The 8,280-nt window shown below is 45.8% G+C and overlaps 1 pseudogene; it reads right to left on the bottom strand.

The window, feature by feature from the left end:
* Positions 1-1,836: 1,836 nt before the first annotated feature.
* Positions 1,837-3,744, bottom strand: LOC102029854 (annotated as a pseudogene).
* Positions 3,745-8,280: the final 4,536 nt, after the last annotated feature.

Genomic DNA, 8,280 nt, shown 5'->3' with positions numbered 1-8,280 from the left:
CAGGGACACCTGGTCACAGCGACCAAGAGGCAAGTCCAGGTGCCATGAGAGGCATCAGCCCAGGCTTCCTGGGGAAAAGACCCTTGAACTGGAACTCCCAGGCTACCTGCAAGTTGTATGAAGTATGGGGCTTTATGGACAGTCTTCAAGAGCCCAAAGCACAGCACCCAAAGGGAACAGGACAGTGCCAGGAAGGGGGAGAAGCAGGAGCCGAGCTCGGGAACCTGAGGAAGGCAGGGGAGACAAATGTGTCCCCATGCCCAACAAGTCCGGTAGTGACAGCTGGCAAAACAACCTTTGGATGTGGCCACGGGGAACCTTGTGAAAGAGGCTTCATAGCCGAGGCAGGACCACAGAGGCCAGCCAACAGGGCAGGGGGGTGCACGGGAAGTGAATAGGTGGAGACAAGGAAATAAGACTGCTCTCTTAAAAAATGGACTCTGACATGGAGAAATAGAAAGGGTTAGCGTGGGGGTTTAAGATGGAAGAGATGTGGCAGGTTACAGGAAGGAAGTTAGCGGAGGACGCAGTGGAAAAGGAAGGAAAGAATGAAGAGAGAAAAGATGTGTTAGTCTGGGAACGTGGTTCAGGCAGGCTGCATGACAGTCAGAGTAGAGGTCATGCACTGAACCAAGTCTCTCATTCATTATTCTGGGGCAGCTAGGAACATGAAAGCCATGTTCTGAGGGAGAAAAACAGCTGGCTGTCTCAGAGGCTACTTGAAGGGCGGCACATTTACACATCCTGGTCTACGTAAGTATTGTTTTGTGCCTTGCTGGCCAGGAGCATAGGGAAGATACTCTCCCGTACAGAGATGTTTTAACTGATGTTGGGACCACTATCACGTTATGATCTGCTGAGCGAGTAGTGGCATGGTGTCTTGGTTACTTTTCTCTCGTTGCTGCGACAAAATTCCTGACACCCAAAATTAAGGAAGGAAAGGTTTATTTAGCCCACAGTTTGTGGAGGTTTCAGTCTACAATCAGCTGGCTCCAAGGCACGGTGGCATCGCAGAGGGGCAACAGCCCAAGGCCACAGAAGACAGCAAAAGCAGCAAGAGCACAAGTGGGGACCGAGTGTGGTGACACACATGCCTGTAATCCCAGCACTGGGGAGGCTGAGGCAGGAGGTGCGTTGTGAGTTTGACACCAGCCTGGGCTACAAAGTGGGCTCAAAGCCAGGCTGAACTGCACAGCAAGATCCTGTCTCAAAAAGACAAAAATAAATAGTAAGCAGGCTGCCCCCACCCAGGGGCGCGCAGCACTCACACCATCTCCACGCCCTCCTCCTGCAGAGGCTCAGGATGATACAAAGTGAGGATCCGCCATGGTCACTCACTGAAAATGCTTTTGTGTCTTCTAGTGCATTGATGAGTGGTATGAGTGTCGGCTGTGATCTGGGTTGGTGCTGTCTCACAGAGGGCCGTGAAGTACTATATGCTCCCATCTAAGATGGGGCTCTTTGGTGATACAGTAAGAATACAGCTATGTATAAGAGCTCAGTTCTTCACAAAGGCTCACTACTATTGTGAATATACATGTGGGCTCTGTTTGGGGCTATGAATCTCACCTAGTATTCTAAGTGATAGAATAGAAAGTTTCAGGATCTAGGATATATATATATATATATATATTTCTTGGCATGTTTAAAGCCTTATATATAAGCTATATATATAAAATATATATATATAAAAGAAATATATATATTTCTTTTTCCTGATGGGCTAAGTATGAGTATATTTACCAGTCTTGATCAACAAGGACTTCCTGTCCAATGACAGTATATACAATTCCTATTGTATACAAGTTTTTGCCCCCTTGCTTTGCTAAGAAGTAATCTCTAATGTAGACCTGAGTCTGCTTAGAGAAGTTCTCCTGTGGGGAGAGCTGGAAGGATTCTGGATTATTGCTCTGGATGCCAGACTCCTTCTGACTTACTGAGTGATCGATGAGATAAGTATGTTTCCTGATTCCCGTTTTGTCTGCCCTGTACAATACTGAGATCTGCAGGGAGTACAGGTAGGTTTATGTCATTGTATTAACCTTCCCTTGAGTTGCTGAAACAAGCTTATGAACAGACTTCCTAAAGGGTGGTATGGCTCTTGTTCTTTTTTGAGTTCAAATCTGCCCCTGGTACACTAACATTTGTGTGAGTATGGATTCTGGCCTGGTTGAGGGATCCTTCACGGAAAACTTAAAGATATATGGGTGGAGGCCTTGTCCTAAGGTAAGAGCTATGTCATGATTTGCTGAGGAATCAGCAAAATGAAAGGATGGACACGCAGCTGTGATCTGAGAAGGCCTGTGTCAGGGGTTTCAGCTCTCATGAGATGCGGCTGTCTCTACGCACGTTGAGAGGTGGGAGGTGTAGTCCTGTGGGTGTGCGTGGGCTCTCACTTAGGCTTGCGGAGTGGTGGCAGGGAAACCACATGAGCTATACTGACTACAGATGGGACATAGAGCTATGTTGGCCCCAAAAAGGTTGAATGGGGTTTTCTACACAGGCCTTCATCTGAGTGTGGCTAAAGGTTATCCCTATGGTCTACTTTTCTTTTGTTTTGTTGTTTTGACATGCTAGGTGTCAAAGCTAAGGCTTTAAACACGCCAAGCAAGCACTTAACACTGAGCTATACCCTGGTCCCAGCCTTGTGCTTTTGTTTATTGCCAGAGGACAAACTATTGAGCCCCTCAGTCCTAGTTCACTTTCTCCTGCAGTTCTGGTTGCACTGGAGTCACCAAGAGCTGCAGGCAGCAGTGAGAACCGTTTTGCACTGGGCATCTCCGCAGATGGTGAAGGGTTGCAGCTGCGCTGGTGGTTACCAGCTCCAAAGAGATGCTCCAAGGGGATTCGTGGCCACACCCTCTACACGTGGCGACCAGTTCCTCTTTGCTTTATGCTTGCGGTAGGCACAGCCAGACTTCAAGATAGGTTTGCCAACTGTACCACTTCTAGCTACCACACCGACAACTGCTCTGTTGGTTGAGGAGATGACCTTCTCGGAGGCTGAGGGCAGCTGCACACCAGTCTTCTTGGTTTGCGAGGGTAGGAAAATGACCATGGCCTACTTGCAGGAGGCCCAGGCCAGCTTGGCCCAGTCCCCAGGTTTCTCCTCCAGGCAGTACACAATTGTACCCTCTGTCACGGTGCTCACGGGGAGAACGCTGCCACTGTTGAGCCAGGCCTTCCTGCTTCAGTGTATGAACCAGCCCGCGTTACTGCTCCGTCAGCTTCTTGAAGGGGTAGGGATCCCGGAAGTCCACTGCGGGGGTGAGTTCTGGTAGCTGGGTAGTGAATGACTCCCTTCATGATGCCCTCGATGTAGCCAAGTTTCTCAGCGAAATCCACTGCATGCAGGCGAGCAGTGTCCTTGCTGTGCGAGCGCAGCACCCAGCAGGTACCCTTCTCTGCCCACGGATCCCGCAGCCCACAGCGGCGGATGTGCTCCTGAGCACGGAGGAGAGAGCCTGGTGGTTTCTACAGCAGTGAAGCAGCTATAGGCCAAGCTCCATAAGGGGTACCGTGCTATTCTGCTGAATGGTGGCAGGATTTGAGTCCCTTTCCACGTAGGTGCTACACTTCCCCTCAGTAGTACAACTCGGCCGCTCCCTTCAGCACCCTCATTTTCCACTGGGACAGCATAGGCCACTCCTCCACAGAGCGGGCCCATCCCCAAGCAAGTTCGCTGTGCCCGTCAGCCACATCAGTAGCTTCCACTCGCAGACCAGAGTCCCCCCAAACATTCATCCTACTGGGGGCTAAGAAATCTGGACAGCAAACAAGCAGAGGATGTTCCTTTTCCTGGCCATGGTTAGCTCTGCCTTTCTTCTAGCTTCTCTACCAGTCACTCCCTTGCTGTCCCCAGATGTAGTCTCAGAAGCTCCAAGTTCACTTACTGTTCTAGTTATACCAGTGCTCAAGAGCATGTAGCTCCCCTGGGTACTGTGCTGGAGAGAGCCTCCTAAAATGCATGCCTACCTGAACTTACGAATGCGATCTTATTTAGAAATAGGATGTTTGCAGGTAATGAAGGTAAGATTGTGCGGGCTTAGAGTAAGCCCTAAACCCCATATGATTAGCATCTTTATGAGAGAAGGGAAATTTGGACACACAAAAAAGAGAATGCCCTGTGAAGGCAGACAGAGATTACAGCGATACATTTCTAAGCCAAGGAAGGCCAAGGTTTGCCGGTTACCAGAAGTTAAGAAGAGGCAAAGACAGATTCTCCCCTAGAGACTTCGGAGGGAACAGGGCCCTGCTAACACCTGGCTTTCAGATTTCTACCTCTAGAACTGTAGATGGCTTCAGACCACCCTGTCAAGACTAATTTGTTGCTGGGCATGGTGGCACACGCCTGTAATTCCAGCGCTCGACAGGCTAAGGCAGGAGGATCTCTGCAAGTTTGAGACCCGCCTGGGTTACAAAGTGAGCTCAAGGTCAGCCTGAACTGCATAGCGAGACCCTGTCCCAAAAAGACCAAAAAAAAAAAAAAAAAAAAAAAAAAAAAAAAAAAAGAAAATGGAAAAAGAAAATAAAACTTAGCTATAAAAAAAAAGACTAATTTGGTATGCAGCTCTAGGAAACTAATACACCTTGGTTCTATTTTCTATCTTTCTGGTTAGACCTTGCCTAGATGCCAAGCAGTTATTTACATTTCTCTAATGGGCTCCACTTCAGACAAAGGGATTTCATCAAACACCTACCTCTGTGGAGTGACTGTGACTGCTGGAACAGTACTAGAGCCTGTTAGCCAAGGGGCACCTATTTAAAACAGGACTGAGATTTTTTTTCTACTGGTTCATGTTCTTTGGTTTTTGTTTTTTGAGTTGCTTGTTTGTGGTTCTTTGGTACTAGGGCCAGGGCCTCGGCCTTCTTTATTGTTTTATTTTTTGAGATACAGCCTTCCCAAATGGTCAGTCTGGGCTTAAACTTGGGATCTTCTTGCCTCAGCCCTCCATAGTGCTGGAAATGCCATTTTGAAATCATAAGGAAATGTTTAAATGTCCCACTGATTTAAAGCAACCATTTTTTTTTCCAGTCTGAGCATCAAACTTAGGACCTCATACCTGTTAGGCAGATGCTCTACTAATGAGCTAGCTACACATCTAGTCCCACAAATATCTTCTGAAAAAGAACTTTCAAATTTCCTGAGACACAGGGGTATAGTTCAGTGGCAGAGCACCTACCTAGCATGTATCGGGGGCTGGAGATATAGCTCAGTGGTACAAGCACCTGCCTGGCAAGCACAAGGTCCTGAGTTTGATTCCCAGTACAAAAAAAAAAGCCAGGTGTGGTGGTGCACGCCTATAATCCCAGCACTCAGGAGGCTGAGGCAGGAGGTGCGTTGCAAGTTTGAGACCAGCCTGGGGTACAAAGTGAGCTCAAGGCCAGCCTGAACTGCATAGTGAGACCCTGTCTCAAAAAGACAAAAAACAAACAAACAAACCTAGCATGTGTCCGGCCTTGGGTTTCATCCCCAGCAACCCCAGTTAATTAATTAATTAGTTAAATTAAATTTCTAGGAAAATGTTTTGCACCCATCCCACTTTCTCTGTTTTTTCACCTTATTGGTTCTGATAGGATGGTTTGAATCCACTCTGAATAAATAAATCCACTTCATATGTTACAGATATATAGTGTTCTTATGTAGAACTAAATTGACAGCAAATACATATTTGGGTGCTAGATACTATATTGCATGCAGGGAGACCAAATACAGTGCCTTATTCTGTGTCTCCTTTCCTTCTTGTTTATAGAATACACTATTCCACAAAACACTTTCCCTTACTTTGCTTTATGCAATTATCAAACACTCCAACACTATGCCTACTGCTATCTTAAATTCCCTTACTCACTTCTCCTCCGTCGGCACCCTACCTTATTCTGTTTTTCCCTTCCCTCTTCCCACCTACTCAGTGATATGAAAGAAAACTAAATCACACCGCCCGGATTCAGTGCAGTCAGGCTTTCCAGCCTTTATAATGGACCATGATGGATGGCCCTTAACATCCACCTCAGGAGAGGAACAACGTTTGGGACGGGGCACCTCCTAGCTAGTGAACACTTTGCCAGGACCCACACCTCACTTAAAACCCGGTACTTAAAGCTGTATATGGGACACAACCCAAATCTATTCCTTGAGCTTTTGCAGCTTAACCGGCCTCTCCTTCGTCCTATTCCATGTCTGTTCTCTCAGACCTTGCTGAGTGCTGCCCCGTCCCACACACCTACGCCAGCCCACACCACTTCTCTAGTTTGTGAGCCTTGCTGCCCTTTGTCAGTTGCCTGGACTACAGCCATGCCTAGTCGGAGGTTGCGTTTTCAAACTGTGCCTTGTTTAGCCACACACTGTGCTAACTGCTTCACATCCACTGTCTCATTTAATGTTCATGGCAACCCGTGAGGCATGAATGAGCCCTCTCACCTCACCCAATGACCATGCCTTGTGTTATACAGGAAAAAACAAGGTCATCCAACACAAGCTGCCCCAATTTTTCTCTTGTCCACCGCAAATCTCTCTGGACTTTCAACTGCTTCATTTCCTTTACTCCAAATATGACGTGTCAACGGGCAGAGACAGAAGTAAAGGGGCAGCTGAGAGATAGACATTGTTCGTCCGTGGTCTTCAGGGGCACAGATCTTAATGGAATCCGTAAAGATGAAAAGCAGTGTCTAAGGGGTTGGGGGAGTAGCTCTTGCCTCGCTTGTGCAAGGCCCTGGGTTCCATCTCCATCGTCACAAAGAAAAAAGGAACATACTTCCAATGAAAGTCAGGAGGCTATCATCCAAAGAGATGCTGAAATCAGAGGCAAGGAACCTACTAAGGTTTGGGTTTTGTTTCTTTGCTTTTTTTTTTTAGTACATGTTTGCAGAACATAATGACCACATTTATTGTAGGGAGTTGCTACATGGACGTAAAATATCTTCATTCTTTTTCATCCCTTCCCCCTCCTACCCCTTCCCACTCCCTTCAACTCTTGTTCCCCTTCCCATTTGCAAAAGCTCTATTTCCATCTTTCTGCAGTTATCTTCCTTTGCATCCCTTTACCTTCTCCTCCCTCCCCACCTCTGTCTCTTGTTCCCCGTCTCATTTGACAAAGACCTCCCTACTTCCTATTATCTGTCTCTTGTTTTGCCCTTCATTTATACTTTGGGTTTCTCATATAAAATTTAAGCTTGTGTGTCTGATTTATTTCACTTAACATTATGGTCTCAAGGTGCATCTATTTACCTACAAATGCTTCAAGTTTATCCTTCTTTACGGCAGAGTAATACTCTCTTGTGTATAAATATAACATTTGCTTTATCCACGTATTTGTGGATGAGCATATAGGCTGCTTCCAAGACTTAGCTATTTTATAAATCGTACTGTTATAAACATGGCTACACATGGATTGCAGTAATATTATGACTTTAACTCTTTCAAGAAGATACCTCCACAGGGAATAGCTGGGTCAAATGGAATTTCTATTTCAGTTTTCTGAGAAATCTCCACATGGATTTCCCTAGTGGCTGTACTAGTTTACATTCGTACCAACAATGTAAAGAGTTCCTTTTTGCCTCACCAGCCTCACCAGCATTTATTGTTTGATTTCTTCATGATGGCTGTTCTTTCTGGAGTAAGATGGAATCTCAGTGTTGCTTAATTTGCATTTCTCTAAAGGCCAGAAAGGCTGAACATTTTTTATGTATTTATTGGCCATCTGTACTTCTTCTGAAAAGTGTGTATTTATTTTGGTTGTCCGTTTTTAAAATGGGTCTTTTACTTTGCAGGGAGTCCAATTTCTTGAGTTCTTTATGTATTCTAGATTTGGGGGTTAAAAGCTTAGCTTTTCGTAAGGAGGCTTACTGAGTTCTGGAAACACCCCGTTTCTCACATAGCATCAGCCATTCGTAAAACGCGCGTACTCTTCAGCCTTTTAGCAGTTCTATCTTCACCTCCATCTTCTCTACCTGTCTAGGTTATTCACTTAAGGTAGCTTGGATTTTTCTCTCTGCAACCACCACTTTTACCTCGATGCCACAAAACCCCGTCCTGATGTGTCAAAATAATGACTCCAAATGTCCCATCCTCCACCATCGCCAAGGGCCACAACTTGCCTCAGTTTTTGTTTTTTTGTTTTTTTTGTTTTTTTGTTTTTTATTTTAGAAATAAAAGGAGGAAAATACTAACAGACCGACAACATTTTACAAAATAGCATAGGATCAGTACAGACATTACAGAGTTACAAACAGAGTGGTAGGGAATTAACAATGCTTATTGTATTACATATTGATATCTTC

This window comes from Chinchilla lanigera, unplaced genomic scaffold, assembly GCF_000276665.1.
Source record: "Chinchilla lanigera isolate Chin_1 unplaced genomic scaffold, ChiLan1.0 scaffold00072, whole genome shotgun sequence".
NCBI lineage: Eukaryota > Metazoa > Chordata > Mammalia > Rodentia > Chinchillidae > Chinchilla > Chinchilla lanigera.
This window is presented reverse-complemented; position numbering and strand designations above follow the sequence as displayed.